This window comes from Aristolochia californica, unplaced genomic scaffold (assembly GCF_029961685.1).
Source record: "Aristolochia californica isolate CCGP_79_NKW_82.1479 unplaced genomic scaffold, dmAriCali1.0.hap1 SCAF_12, whole genome shotgun sequence".
Lineage (NCBI taxonomy): Eukaryota > Viridiplantae > Streptophyta > Magnoliopsida > Piperales > Aristolochiaceae > Aristolochia > Aristolochia californica.
Genome location: NW_027181793.1, coordinates 14,499,556 through 14,516,444, shown reverse-complemented (window position 1 = coordinate 14,516,444; position 16,889 = coordinate 14,499,556).

Below are 16,889 nucleotides of genomic sequence, written 5' to 3'. Positions count from 1 at the left end.
TTGACGCAACCTCTTCTTCCCCTTTTATTTTTCTGCACTCTACCCAAAAGCTTTCCTTCCCCTTTTCTCTTTTTCTTTCTTCTTCCCCTTGTTCGGAATCATGAAAAAGGGATCCTAAATTTAACATGGTATCAGAAAAATATATTTAGGATCCCTTGTCAAAAGAATGCTCTAGAGAAGTGATGATCAACACCACTCAAAGAAGGCTCTTGTATGAAGGAAGAACACAAGCCAAGAGATAAGTGTTCAAATTTTTTTTTTTATACTAATGGTCTTCGAATTTAGATGATGATTCAAGGATGAATATGTGAATGCTTTCATCTTATTATGTTATGGATATACATGCCCCTCTATCTAGAAGGATCTATCAAAACAATTTATTTGGTATGGAAATTCTGTTTGCCGAGACCAGTCCATACTCAGATTATTGATTTTTTTTCGCGGGATAAGAGTTCGCTGATATAGAATATTTCTATTGAGCCTCTTATGAGTGGTTTTTTTGGAAAATAATTATAATTTAGCATTGATGCTATATTCACATATACCGAGTTGATTGAAGAAGTGCTAGTTGTTTTTTTTTAAGAAAAGACTATCATGGTTGATGAAAATATGAATATCAAAGGTGATATACTGAGAATAACCACCATACCCTTACGTGGGATATCAAATTTTATGAGTTGGTCCACCATAGTTAGGATGTTTCTCATAACAAAAGACCTACTTGGTCACCTCACTACTCGAGGACCTCCTGTTGATGAAGATGATATTTTTTATATGAAATGGCTGAAGCATGATACTTTGGTCATTGGTTGGCTAATAAATAGTGTGAAAGAACATGTCTCTAGTAATGTTATTCATCTTGACATTGCTAAACAGATTTGGGAAACATGTACTAAACTATATTCATGCCCTGATACACTGCATAGACCCTATGATATTCTCCATAGAATGTTGAATACTAAACAAGGAGAAAATATTCATGAGTACTTGGCACGGTTTAGAGGCTTTCTTCAAGAGTGGGAGTTGGCTCAGCCCTCCACCACTGATATTTCTATCCAAGACAAACAAAAGGAAGCATTAATTACTGCAATTTGTCTTGCCAATATTAAGCCTCATCTTGAGATTGCCAAGAGTCAACTGTTGAGTGCTTCTGCTGTCCCAAAGTTTGATGATGTGTGTGCAACATTACTTCGTATTCCAAAAACTTCTTCCTCCACTACTGATGTATCATCCGCTATGTATTCTGATCATAGAGGATCATCCTCTGACCGTGGCCGAGGCCGAGGAAGAAGTTATAGAGGGGACAAAGGAAGAGGTGGAAGGACTAGTACTGGCAGAATAGATGATATTAAATGTACTCATTGTAAATTTCTTGGCCACTCTATCGACCAGTGTCGTTACAGGGCATGCACTTACTGTGGTAAATATGGCCACTATAAAAAAAATGCTATAAAGCTAATGACAAGTCAGAATTGACAAGGGCTAATCAAGCCCTTATGAGTGATGCACAAGAAGACCATCCCATAACATCAGGTACACAAAAAAATATTACTGATGAAGAGTATGAGCTATTTCAGAAAATGAAGACCATGCTGGGTTCTTCTCCTAGTTCCTCTGCAACTACTGCTGCCACTACTGCTTCAGGATGCACAAGAAGACCATCCCACAACATCAAGTACACAAAAAAATATTACTAATGAAGAGTATGAGCTGGGTTCTTCTCCTAGTTCCTCTGCAACTACTGCTGCCACTACTGCTTCAGGTATGCTATTTGCCTCATCTTCATCCTGGATAATTGATTCAGAAGCCTTCGAGCATCTCACATGTAACAAAACTTTATTACATTCTCTATCTCTGAGTCTTTCACACAAGTTCTCAAACCAAAGTCCAAGGAAAAGGTTCTACTTCTGTCACCCCATCACTTCTGCTCATTGACATTCTTTTTCCTCCTACTTTTCCTTTGAACTTACTATCTTTTAGTCAACTTACAAAATATTTTAATTGGTCGGTCACCTTCTCACCTACTTCATGTGTTTTTCAGGATCTTATAATGAAGCAGGTGATTGGTGGAGGCCATGAGCAAGGGGGGCATTACTACTTGGACATGGCAAAGATCAACATGGTGTCTACTACTAAGACTGAGACACGATTATGGCACAATCGGTTGGGACATCTCTTCATCATTTTTTTCCATCTCTTAACATTAGGTTAGAATTCAGTTGTGAGGTGTGTCAGTTAAGTAAACATCAAAGGAGTACAAAATCCCCTTGTCAAGAAGTCAAAAGTAACACTTCTTTTTTGTTGATTGATACTGATGTTTGGAGGCCTTTGAGTGTCTCTAATATTTCTCAAGCCAAATATTTTATTACCTTTATTGATGATTTCACTCGCACAACTTGGTTGTTTAAGGAGTGTTCTAAGATACCATCCATTTTAAAGTCTTTTTATGCTATGGTACTCACACAATTTGGTCTGAAGATAAAAATTCTCCGGTCTGATAATGCCAAAGAGTATATTTCAAAAGACCTTGACTCATTTTGTCAAGAAAATGGTATTATCCATCAGACATCATGTGCATACACTCCTCAACAAAATGGAGTAGCCGAACAGAAAAATCGTCATATTCTTGAGGTAGCACGAGGTCTTTTATATGCCATGAAAGTTCCATACTTTTATTGGCCCCATGCTATCCTTACAACGTGTTTTCTTATAAATTGTCTACCATCTACCGTTCTTGGAAATAAATCTCCCTACTCTAAACTATTACCACATGATGACCCGTTTGCATTACCATTGAAAGTCTTTGGTTGTATATGTTTTGTTCATAATACATTGCCTAGACACAACAAACTTGATCCTAAATCTATCAAGTGTATTTTTATGGGTTATATTTGTTATAGTCCTTCTTTGCAATGCTTATTTGTGTCCAGTATTTTTCTGATAGCGCTTCTCCTGGTATGTCATCAGTACCAAGTTCTCCTCGATCGGTTGTGCCTCATGATGCAGAGATTGTTCAGCCCATAGAGCCAGTGGCCGATACCACACCCGTCGAGTTATTAGATCCACCAGAGTAAGTCCTTCATCACCAGTCTTTTTTGGTCCTCAATTTGATACTCATCCTATTGCTATACGAAAGGAACCTCGATCTTGCACTCAACCTTCTACTTCTCGTCCTATTTCCAATTTTGTGTCTCATCATTGCCTCTCACCTTTATTTTGTCAGTTTCTTTCTTCTATTTCCTTCATATATGTTCCACAGTCATATCAGGAGGCTCTACAACATCCAGGGTGGAAGTCAGCAATGGATGAAGAAATGAAGGCACTCAATGATAATCACACATGGTCACTAGTTTCTCTACCTACAGATAAAAAACCCATTGGTTGCATGTGGGTTTATAGAGTAAAACATAATCCGGATGTGACTATTGCTTGACTGAAGGCTCGACTCATTGCAAAAGGTTACACTCAATGCTATGGCATTGATTATGATGAAACATTTTGTCAAGTGGAAAAAATGAACTCGAGAAGTATATTATTATCATTGGCAGCAAATTCATCATTGCCAATATATCAACTGGATGTTAAAAATGCATTTCTCAATGGTGATATCAAAGAAGAGATTTATATGCAACAACCACCTGGATATGTGGTTGAGGGGGACTCCATATGTCGCCTTAAAAATCTCTATATGGACTAAAGCAATCCCCATGGGCATGGTTTGAGAAATTTAGTCAAGCCATCATACGGGTAGGTTTTTACAGATGCTCTGCAGATCACTCAGTATTTATTGAGAACACAACGAGAGGTAAGGTGATTCTAGCTGTCGCCTTATTTTAACTGGGAGTGACTCTGAGGGCATTTAAAAAATAAAAGAAAGAATATGTGCTGAATTCAAGACGAAGGATCTTGGATTACTGAAATATTTTTTGGGTATTGAGGTCTTACAATCCTGACATGGGATTGTTCTATCCCAAAGAAAATATGCCCTTGATCTACTAGAAGAAACAAGGATGATGTGATGCAAACCGGTAGACACTACTATTGATGCAAATACAAAATTATGTGGAGGCACTGGAGAAGATGTAGATATTGGTAAATATCAAAGGTTAGTGGGACGACTTATTTACATGTGTGTAACGAGGCTAGACATTTCATACATAGTATGGTAAGTTAGTACATGCACAAGCCACAACTTAGTCATTGGCAAGCACTTGAGAGGATACTATGTTATCTGAAAGGAGCCCTTGGAAGGGGGCTCCTCTATAAAAATCATGGTCACTTCGACATGGAGGGATTCTCAGATGCAGACTGGGCCAAATCCCCCAATGATAGAAAATCTACTTCGGGATTTTGCACGATGGTTGGAGTAAATCTGGTTACATGGAAAAACAAAAAAAAAATGTAATAGCACAGTCAAGTGCAGAATCAGAATACAGAGCCATGGCACACACTGTTAGTGAACTCTTATGGGTAAGATGTCTTCTCACTGAATTGGGATTCTATAAAGAAGCTCTAATGGATCTATATTGTGATAATCAAGCAGCAATACATATTACATCGAATCCATTCTTCTATGAGATGACAAAGTATATTGAGGTAGATTGCCATTTTATACGAGAAAAATTCCAAGTTGGTCTCTTATCTCTGAAGCACATATCATCACAAAATCAAGTTGCAGACATTCTCACCAAACTGGTCACTCACAAGATTATGTCTACCATATGCAGCAAGCTGGGCGTTTATGATATCTTCTCACCCCCAGCTTGAGGGGGAGTGTTAAAATGTGGGACCCACTATGGTGTTGAGCTGGTGGGACCCACCATGAGGACGTGGGACACCAAGAAGAGTCCTCACCCAAAGCAAGCACGAGTTAAGGAATCAAGAAGCACAAGCTGACTTGAGTTAGAAGACTTGAAGATCAAGTGGGACCCACAAATATCTAATGAGTTGGCACTCTTATCAAGGTGCGAGGGAGATCATGAGGGGTCCACAAGGATAAAGCTACGAGCTGGCTTATCCCTTATATTCACGTAAATAATGAAGGACTCCTAGTTCAACTCAAGTTAGTCTTCTAGTAGTTTAGTTTGAATAGATTTATATTAAAGAGTTAGAGTTCGAATATAATTAGGATTGAATGACAAGTTGTATAAGGACTCTACCTCCTCCTCTAGTATAAATAGAGGTGTTGTAATTCAGAATTAAAAAAGTCACACATTCAGTCCCGAGTTGGTTTCTCTCTCTCTCTCTTTGCGTGGCGCAACCTCTTCTTCCCCTTTTATTTTTCTTCTCTCTATGCGAGAGCTTTCCTTCCCTTTTTCTCTTTTTATTTCTTCTTTCCCTTGTTCGGAATCATGGAAAAGGGATCCCAAATTCAACATTCTCTCTTGTCAAAAGCACAAATTTGTCGATAATTTGGTGCTTACTCTTTTGAAGAAATTCTTTTCTCCTTTTCCCTCTATTGTTAGTGACTGATTTGGTCCACGGGTTCTTAAAATTACATTGAGTAATTGTTATTTGAAGAAGACCCTTGCCCTTGACCTCCACATTTGCCTTGCCTCATCATGGAGACTGGACACACCAGTAATAAGAGTGACATACTCTGCATTACTACGATTCCACTAAGAGTTCTCTCCAATTACCTTAGCTGGTCACAATCGGTATGGAGGGTTATCATTACTCATGACCTTCTAAGTCATGTTATCAAAATCCCTCCTCCGATTGATGAAGAAGATGAAGCCTACCACAAGTGGGTTAAAAATGATAACATGGTTATCAGTTGGTTCATCAATAGCATGGAAGAGCATGTAGCTAGTGGTCCACTTGGAAACAACCAAGGACATTTGGGACACTGTGCTAAGCTCTACTCGAGTACTGCCCCATTACAAAGAGTATATGATGTCTTACAAAGTATGCTAAATAATAAACATGAAGATAACATTCATGAGTTTTTGGTCTGGTTTCGAGACCTTCTCCAAGAATGGAAAATAGCTCAGCCATATTCCACTGACATTGTTGTTCAAGAACGACAACGAGAGGCCTTGGCAACAACTGTTTGCTTGTCAAATATTAAGCCTTACCTTAAGGTTGTGAGGTCCCAGCTTCTAAGTTCCTCCACTCTTCCATCCTTTGATGACATCAGTGCTACGTTAATATGGATCCCTGGTCCATCCCCTCATTTTCCTATTGATGCTCCATCGGCTATGTTCTCCGTGTTAAGCACCTAGCCAATACTACCCAAAAGACTGGCCTGTTAGGAGCAAAAGGCATAGGTACTTAACTCTAGGACCAGAATAGTACACCCCACCTTCGCGAGCCGACGTCCACGACGGGTGCCGGGTCAAGATCCCATAATCCCTTATGGCGACTACGTCCGGGGCTTGCGACACCTACGCCGAGACTCCCTTCGGGGATTCGAACTCACGACGTGGGAGCCCCCTCTGATACCAAATGTTAAGCACCTAGCTAATACTTAACCCCAGGGCCATAAGACTCCAAAAATCAGGGTACATCATCCTCATACCAAGGACGGGGCAGAAATATGAGAGGTGGTCAAACGGGTCCGAATAATTCCCATATTGAGCCTCGACTTTGCACTTAATGTGGTAGTCAGAATCACCTTGTGGAAACATGTTGGAAACTTCATGGAAAGCTTGATTGGGCCATGACTAATCTAGTCTCTGTTAATGTTGAGAAACATGAAGAAAAGACTGTCTCCCACTCCGGAAATGTAACTCTCATTGCTGAAAACTATGTTGCATTTCAAAAGATGAAGTCCTTAATGGAATCCTCCATTCCTCCATATCTACTGCCAGTACCACTATTGCCTTAGGTATGATTTCTTCCTCTTCATCCTCTTCTTCTTAGATGATCGACTCCGAGGCATCCAAACATCTGTCAGGTAACAAACACTTATTTAAGTCATTATCTCCTGTCTTCCTCAGAAATTCATTACTATTGCTAATGGTACCCAAACCAAGGTCCTTGGCAGAGGTTCCTCCTCTCTTACCTCATCTATTCCTCTTCAATATGTTTTGTGTGTCCCTCAATTTCCTTTAAATTTATTTTTTGTTAGTCAATTAACAAAATAGTTGAATTGCTTAGTCACCTTCTCACCGTCGTCGTCTAGTATTTCAGGATCTCATTACGAAGCGGGTGATTGGTGGTGTTGAATTTATGGGAAAGAGAAAAACTTCATTGACATCAATAACTTGTTGTAATCAGAGTACATGAACCTCTATTTATAATAGAGGAAGGTAGTAGAGTCCAATTACAATAAAACTACCGTTGTCCTAATTACACCCAAACTCTAACACTTAAGGTAAGTCCTAACATAATTAAATAACTCAATATTGATAAAAGACAAACATAACTCAAACAAAAACTCTTCTTGGTCATTACCCTAAGATAAAAATACTTTTGTGAGTCCTTCTTGATCTTCCAACTGATGTGATAAGGATGCCAGCTCATGGTAATCATTGTGGGTCCTACTTCTTATGGGCTTGGGCCCATATTGTGGGCCTTCCTTTGTGGTGTGGTCTATCTTATAATAATCTTACATATGTGGGCCTTTCTTGGTCGTGTGGGCTTGAGCTTATCTTCCAACACTCCCCCTCAATATGGGGGTGAGAGAACAATATGAACTCCCAGCTTGTTGCAAATGATGTATAAAATATTTTTGTATAAAATGGCACATCTTCCAATATGCGTTCATCTTCCAACATTCCCCCTCACGCCGTTGTGTCCTTCCATGAGGCCCTGTGTCATTATAAGTGAGAGTAAAAATCACTCCTAGCCGGTAAGCCATTGCTTCATACTCCAGTCTTAATTCTGGATGTGGGGCACACTCCACTGCTATCGGTAGTGTGTCTATCGGCATTGCTCTGAAGTGTCCACCACCGTGTCCCTCCACAGAACAATGACACTCAAGTGGTAGGAGACATAAAAGCCATTACAGGGGGGGGAGGATATCATAGATGTAATCATAAGTTCCTCCATCATGGACTTCCAACCACAAATAATTTTCATCTTTTTGACGGGGATGAAGTTCCTCCGTCATGGACTTCCAACCACAAATAATTTTTATCTTTTTGACTGGGATGAAGTTCCTCCGTTGTGGACTCCCAACCACAAATAATTTTGATCTTTTTGATGGGGTAAAATAAATGATGGCATGAGGCCACCTCTTCTTCAATAATAATGTCCCCAAAGAGACATAATAGCTACAGCTGAATATAACACGACCATCTTCCAACACATATAACATGAACCAAAATAATAAACTTTGCAAAAGAACCCATGAAATAATCCGATATAAAAATTTCTTCTTTGATGCACAAGCTTCATCTTTTGTGCTCCCCCTTTCTAAAATATTTTGATCACATAAATTTATCCACAACATAAGAAATATAATTTGTGAAGTTGTAATCTTTGCTCTCTTTCTAAGAGAAGCCAAAGTGAGAAAAATCAATTTATATAGTACATCAGAATGTGATTACAATGGAAGAAAACCAGCTGTGATGACAACAAGCATTACTGAAATACATCTAATAGAAGTTCTAGAAGAAGACAGTTATAACAAACTAATAACAATACAACTAATAGTAACAAGTTGGTTTCATTACATGAGTGTTATAATTGACTCCTCTGTCTTTGAATTATCATCCCCCCTCAAGTGAAAAGGTCTTGGAGCTATATAAAGTTGAGATTTGATGGACAAGAACCTTGAACTTGTAAGATGCTTAGTCAATAGATCTGCTGGTTGCTCCACAGTAGGAATAAATTGCAACAATATCTTTCCTTTTATGACTTGATCTTGTATGAAATGAAGGTCTATTTCTATGTGTTTTGTTCGGGTATGAAACACTGGATTCTTGGCCATATGGTAAGCACTGATATTATCATACCAGAGCAAAGGTATAGCAGGTATGGGCACACATAACTCTTGTAATAAAGCTTGCATCCAAACAATCTCAGTAGTTGCTAAAGCAAGACCTCGATACTCAGATTCTGCACTGCTGCGAGAGACTACTTTTTGTTTGGTAGAAGACAAAGAGACTAAGTTATCCCCTAGATAAACCAGATACCCACTTGAGCTTCGCCTATCATCAGGTTGAGCACCCCAATCTGCATCTGTGAAGCCTTCTATTGTCAAGTTACTGGAAGGACTTAACAGAAGACCATCTTGGATTGTTCCTCGTAGATATCGAAGTATTCTTTTGACTGAGAGCCAGTGAGTTGTGATTGGTTGTTGCATAAATTGGCATGCCTTATTGACAGCAAAAGCTATATCAGGCCTTGTCAAGATAACATACTGAAGTGCCCCTACTACACTCCAATATTGAGTAACCTTTGCCATAGGATCACCATCAAATTTAGACAAGTTCTGCCCAACCACTCCAGGTGTTTTTACTGGTTTGGCATCAAACATTTCAGTTCTATGAAGCGGATCTGAAAAGTATTTGGTTTGGCTCAAATGCATAGATCCTTCATTGTAAGACACCTCTATACAGAGGAAGTATGAAAGTTGACCCAAGTCTCTTAAGGGAAAAACAAAATCAAGTTGAGCTATGAGAGAAGAAATATGTGTTGAGGAGCTACCTTTGATTATGATATCATCAACATAGACAAGTACTATCATAGTAGTAGCCTTACCAAAATGTAAAAACATAGAACTATCAGTCGGAGAATTGCTGAATCCCCACTGTAGAAGAGCAGAACTGAGTCTTTGAAACCAAGCTCGTGGTGCTTGTTTCAAACCATATAAAGCCTTCTTCAAGCTACACACTTTGTTAGGAAATTGAGTGTCTAAGAATCTAGGAGGTTGAGACATATAGATTTGCTCTTCTAACTCACCATTTAGAAAAGCACTGTGAACATCAAGCTGACGAAATTCCCACTTGAAACTGAAAGCAACAGTTAGTATGATGAGAATAGTTGCAGCCTTAACTACTAGACTAAAAGTCTCAACATAGTCCAAACCATGAGTCTGATTATAACCTTTTCCCACAAGCCTAGCTTTATACCTCTCTATACTCCCATCTGGCTTATGTTTCAATTTATACACCCACTTACAACCTATCACATTGACATCAGATGGTTGATCAACAAGATCCCAAGTATTGGTTCGATGAAGAGCAGAAATCTCCATTTCCATAGCTTTAGTCCAGTTTAGATCTTTGAAGGCTTGTTCGAGAGTGGATGGTTTTGAAATTTTTATGGCAGAGAGATCAAGAATATTCTTTTTCTTGGTTATACCACTCATCAACCTTGTTGTCATTCGTGGAGTAGGAGGAGAAGGAGGTGCCTGAGTTTCGTGTATGGATTCAGGTAAGGAACTAGAGACAGGAGGAGTTGTTGGTGAATCTATAGGAGTAGTAGGGCCAGAATGTTCATTCAGGGAAAGGGACTGAGATGCTATAGAATCATTACTGCTATTTGAACAAGGATTAGAAGAAGTAGAGGAAAGTATAATGGCTGGAGTGAAACATTCTGCTGGAGGAGCAATGTATGGGGAAGAATGTTGAGGTTGAGCTAAGGGAAATTGTGTTTCATCAAAGACCACATGTGGTGTCACATACACTCTTCCAGTTAGATAATCAAGACACAAAAACCCTTTGTGATTAAAGCTATAGCCAAGAAATAGACACTTAACAGATTTGTACTACAATTTATGATTGTTGTATGGACGAATAAAAGGATAGCAAAGGCAGCCAAACACTCGAAAAGACTTATAATCTGGAATTCTGTTAAAAAGAGTGAAATAGGGAGAATCATACTTGAGAACCTTGCTGGGCATTCTATTGATGAGAAAAGTAGCTGTCTGAAAAGCATACTGCCAAAATTTCATTGGCAAAGAAGCATGTGCTAACAAGGCCAACCCAGTCTCAACCACGCTCCTGTGCTTCCTCTCAACTCTACCATTTTGAGATGAGTTGTAAGGACAAGTAAAATGATGGAGTATACCAGATTGTTGAAGAAAAGACTGGAAAGATCTGAATTCACCACCATTATTAGATTGTAAACACTTAATTTTTATATCAAATTGATTCTCCACTTGAAGTTTGAACTGTTTAAAGGTAGGAAGAGCTTGGTCTTTTGTATGCAAAGGATAAAACCACGTGTATTGTGAATAGTCATCTACAAACAGGATGAAGAATTTTGCACCAGAAGTAGACTTGACTGAGGTAGGTCCCCAAATGTCTGTATGAACAAGTTCCAATGGTTTAGATGCACGAAAAAAAGAGAGATGAGTTGGTAATCGATGGCTTTTGGCAAACTGACAAGAAGAACAAACAATAGCTTTATATTTTCCACAAGAAACATTACAATGATTCATAATTCTGGTGATAATGTCAGAGGTAGCATGGCCTAGTCTATGATGCCATAACTCTACTTTATTATCAACAGTACCAGAATTAGTAGAAGAAAAAACAGCAGTAGCAGTAACACCAACATAAGCCGACTTCTTGTTGTTGAACACTGGAAATTTGTAAAGACCATTCTCATGTTTGCCTTGAGAAATCACTTTCTTCGTATGCAAATCCTTCACAAAGAAACTATTAGACTGAAACTCAATTAAGGCATTATTATCTGAGCAGAACTTAGCCACACTAATCAAGTTTGCTGAGATGAAAGGAACATGAAACACCCTTTTGAGTTGGAAAGAGTGTGTGTTACAGACTAATCTTTTGAAACCAGTATTTGAAATGGAGAGATGCTTACCATTACCAATTGTGACCTCATCTATCCTAGTGTATGGTGTAGCATTGGCTAAATTTCCCATGTTCTGAGTCAAATGATGACTTGCGCCAGAATCAAGATACCAATTGTCATATGCAAGGTTGTTAGAAGAAGAAGAAGTACCAGAATTAGTATTTGAAGAAGAAGTAGAAGTGTCCTGAGTGCCTTGAAAAGAGATGTCAAGTCTGTGGTAACAGACCTGAACTGTGTGGCCAAATTTACCACATAACTGGCATTGAGGCTTCTTAGTGAAGCTTGAGTTGTGCCTGCCATTCTGTCCAGATCTACTCCCACGACCACGACCTTTGTAATGATAGTTGCTGGTATTTGGAGGATAGCCTTGTCCACGACCTCCATTAAATTTCCTTCCACCACCTCTGTTAATAGAGGAAGAGGCATAATTGGCAGACATAATTGAGATTCGTTCAATTGAGCTTTGTTGCTCAAGACACTGTTCAAAAGCTAGCAGCTTACTATGTACAACTTCAAGAGAGATCTTATCATCTCTAATGGTAATTGCAGTAACAACAACATTATAGTCAGATCCAAGGCCTCCAAGGAAATTCATAACCTGATTTTGTTATGAGACAGGTTCTCCAATAGCTGCTAGATTTTCTGCAGCGGCTTTGATTTTCATTATGTGGTCTATCATAGACAGTGAGCCTTTTTTTGTTGATTGTAACTCTAAACGTAGTTGCATTATTCTAGCTCTTGAAGAAGATGAGAAGGTTTTCTCTAAGGCATTCCATGCCAAGTGAGAGGAATTACAACCTATGATCTGTGCCATGATACCTGGTGTGAGTGGCGAGTAGATCCAGCTGAGGATTGTTCGATCTCGTCTCCTCCAAGCAACAAAATCTGGATTGAGCTGTCCTGAACTTAATTCTTTCTCTGGACAGATAGAAGTTCCATCTATGAAATCCTCAAAACCATTAGCAAAAACAATATTATCAATCTGAGATCTCCACAAGATGTAATTTGTTCGATCAAGTTTCACAGGCAAAGTGTGATTGAGCATCTGATAGGAAGGAATGGACAACATTGGTGAGCTTTGTCCAGATTCAATTGAGCCAGAGGACAAAGAAGATTGAGTGGAAGGCATGGAAGAATCAAGATAAAAAAATAATTATAGAAAATTCTCACACCTTTGATCAACAAATCTGATACCAAGATAGTATTTGTGAAGTTGTAATCTCTGCTCTCTTTCTTAGAGAAGCCAGAGTGAGAAAAATCAATTTATACAGTCCATCAGAATGTGATTACAATGGAACAAAACCAACTGTGATGACAACTGGCATAACTGAAATACATCTAATAGAAGTTCTAGAAGAAGACAGTTATAACAAACTAATAACAATAAAACTAACAGTAACAAGTTGGCTTCATTACATGAGTGTTATAATTGACTCCTCTGTCTTTGACTTATCAATAAGGAATAAAATACCTCTTTCTTGTACTTCTACTACTTCTCCCCCTCAAGTTGGGAGGTAATGGCAGTGATCCCAGCTTGAACCAAATATCATAGATGTAGCAATAAACCCAAATGACAAAGATGTATAAATAAGCCCGCAAACCAGGGATAAGTGAGATATTTTATGATATATAAACTCCAAAAGTGACCCCAAACAATTGGCTTAAATTCGGATTTTCAATGTAACAGAATATCAGCATGACCTTAGATCAAATTGACATGAAATTTTCTTCATCTGAAACTACACTGAAATAAATTTCATCCAAGTATAACATCACTTCATAAAATATAATTATTAGAAGATAAATAATCGGATAGGTTTCGGTCTCTGTCATCTGGCCGAACTAAGTTTTGTTTTTCCTATTTTTTTGGAACGACCATTGACTCTTCCAAGATCAATATTTCCTTATAAAAAACTCATACCGAGAATTGGTTGAATAGGTAAGAAAATAGACTTATGTGTATTTATTTTGATATATAAATCTTCATATAAAGTGTCTTTCGTGATAGCATAAAATACCTTGGAAGTTGAGGCTTTCTGCTGCCACTAGAACCTCTTTTTCAATCTGATCTTTGCTGCTTCAAATATCGATTTCTCTTTGAAGATAACTTAGATAAACAATTGGTTGAATAGGTAAAAGAATAGACTTACAGATATTTCTTTTGATATATATTTCTCTATATAAAGTCTAGTTCTTGATAGCAAAAAATACCTCAGAATCTGAAGATTGCTCTTGCTGCTCGAACCTTTTTGTAATTTGACCTTCTCTCATTCAAGTATCGATATATATCTGTAGATAAGTCCGATTGGAACAAATCATTCTTATTTGGAAATTAAACTCAAATATCTTTCCTTAAATATATAACTTTCAATATTAAAAACTACGTATAGAGGTTAAAATCGCAAAGAAAATTACGGGTGTAGAGACTAAAAAAAAAAAACTACGAACCTAGACCTAGGGTTTAGGGTTTAGAGAAAAGGATCACATTACCTCCGTGAGTTGACCAAGTCAACTCACAAAACCTGCTCTGATACCATGTTGAATTTATGGGAAAAAGAAAAACTTTATTTACATCAATAACTTGTTGTAATCAGAGTGCATGAACCTCTATTTATAATAGAGGAAGGTAGTAGAGTCCAATTAATTTAAAATTACCCTTGTCCCAATTACACCCAAACTCTAACACTTAAGGTAAGTCCTAACATAATGAAATAACTCAATATTGATAAAAGACAAACATAACTCAAACTAAAACTCTTCTTGGTAGTTACCATAAGATAAAGATACTTTTGTGAGTCCTTCTTGATATTCCAACTGATGTGATAAGGATGCCAGCTCATGGTAATCATTGTGAGTCCTACTTCTTATGGGCATGGGCCCATATTGTGGGCCTTCCTTGGTCGTGTGGCCAATCTTATAACAATCTTACATATGTGGGTCTTCCTTGGTCATTTGGGCTTGAGCTTATCTTCCAACAGGTGGTAGCCATGAAAATGGGGGCTTGTACTCCTTCACTCTTCCACCATTAGCTGCCCTATCATCCATTACATATGAGGCCCAACTTTGGCAGAACCGGCTTGGTTATCCATCTACCTCTTCACTTTGTTCTTTTCTTCCGTCTTTAAAAGTACTTTCTACTTTCAGGTTTGAGGTTTGTCAATTAAGTAAACACATTAGGAGTACATATTCTCCTCGTCTTACAACTACAAGTGCTGGTTCTTTTGAGTTAATACATTCTGATGTATGGGGACCTTTATGTGTCTCAAATATTTCTCAAGTTAAATATTTTATTACTTTTGTTGATGATTTTTCCCGAGTGACTTGGTTATATTTATTTAAAGAATGTTAAGAAATTCTTCCTCTGTTTAAAATTTTTCATGTTATGGTATTGACACAATTTGTGAAGAAAATTCAAATCCTTAGGTTTGATAATGCTAAGGAATATTTGTCTAATGAATTCAAATAGTTTTGTGAAGGTAATGGGCTTATCCATTAAACATCATGTGCCTATACCCCTCAACAAAATGGTGTTTGTAAAAGGAAGAATCGTCACCTTCTTAAAGTTGCTCGGGACCTCCTCTACCCCATGCAGGTACCCTATTTTTATTGGCCTCATGCTATACATACGACATGTTTTCTTATTAATAGGTTACCTTCATTGGTTCTTCATAATAAACCTCCTTACTCTGTTTTATTTCATGGTGAAGATCCATTTTCTCTTCCTCTTAAAGTGTTTGGATGTACATGTTTTGTTCATGTTACTTCCTCATAAAAAAATAAACTTGATACTCGGTCTACGAGTTGTATTTTTTTGGGGTACTCTCGCACCCAAAAAGGTTATGTCTATTACAATCCTACCCTTCGGAGGATGCATGTTTCTCGGGATGTGACTTTCTTTGAGGACACCTCCTTCTACTCCTCCCATGATGCTCCTCCAGGATGGACATTTCCTGCTACCACTCCGTCTCTACTTGTGCCTTTCAATATTGATATTAATCCACCCTTGATGCATCGGCCATACCTTCACCATTGGAGTTTTCGGATCCACCAAAGGTAAGTCCTCCTCCTATGTTTGGGCCTAAATTTGATACTAGGCCTATTACTTTAAGAAAGGAACGTCGTTCCTGTACTTCTTCACATCCTATCTCAAATTTTATGTCTCACCCTCGCTTGTCTTCCGAGTGTTTTCAGTTCCTTTCTTCTATTTCTTCTACTTCCATTCCACAGTCGTATCGGGAGGCTCTGAAGCATTGAGGATGGAAGGTGGCTATGGATGAAGAAATACAATCCTTAGATGAAAATCAAACCTGGTCCTTAGCATTACTCCCAAAAGGTAAAAGACCAGTTGGTTGTAGATGAGAGTTTTCAGTGAAACAAAACCTGGATGGATCGTTTGCTCATCTTAAAGTCGACTCATTGCTAAAGGTTATACTCAGTGCTTTGGGATAGATTATGAGGATACCTCTCCTATTGCAAAATTCAATTCGTTATGGATCATCTTATCTATTGCTGCTAACTCATCATGGCCCGTATATCAATTGGATGTCAAAGATGCCTTTTTAAATGGTGATATACGTGAGGAAATTTATATGGTTCAACCACCTAGTTATGTGGTTGAGGGGGAGTCGGTATGCCGGTTAAAAAAATCTTTATATGGGCTTAAACAGTCCCCTCGAGCTTGGTTTGATAAATTTAGTCAAGCCATTCTACGGTTTGGTTTTCATTGGTGCTCGGTTGATCATTCAGTATATTTTAAAGATACTATCAAAGGGAAAATATTATTGGCTATATATGTTGATGATATTATCTTAACTGGTGATGATGCTCAGAGCATAAAAGAAGTGAAGAATATGATATATTAGGAATTCAAGACTAAAGATCTGGGTATGCTTAAATATTTTTTGGGCATAGAAGTTCTTCAATCCATGGGATAATATTGTCTCTACAGAAATATGTCTAGGTTCTCCTTGAAGAAACATGAATGAAGGGTTGTCGACCAGTTGATACACCTTTGGATACAAATGTAAAATTGTGTGCCACGACTGGAGAAGATATTGATATTGGCAAATATCAAAGACTTGTGGAAAAACTGATGTATCTCACTGTAACTAGGCCAGACATATCATATGTTGTATGAGTGGTGAGTCAATTCATGCACAAACCAAAAATTACCCACT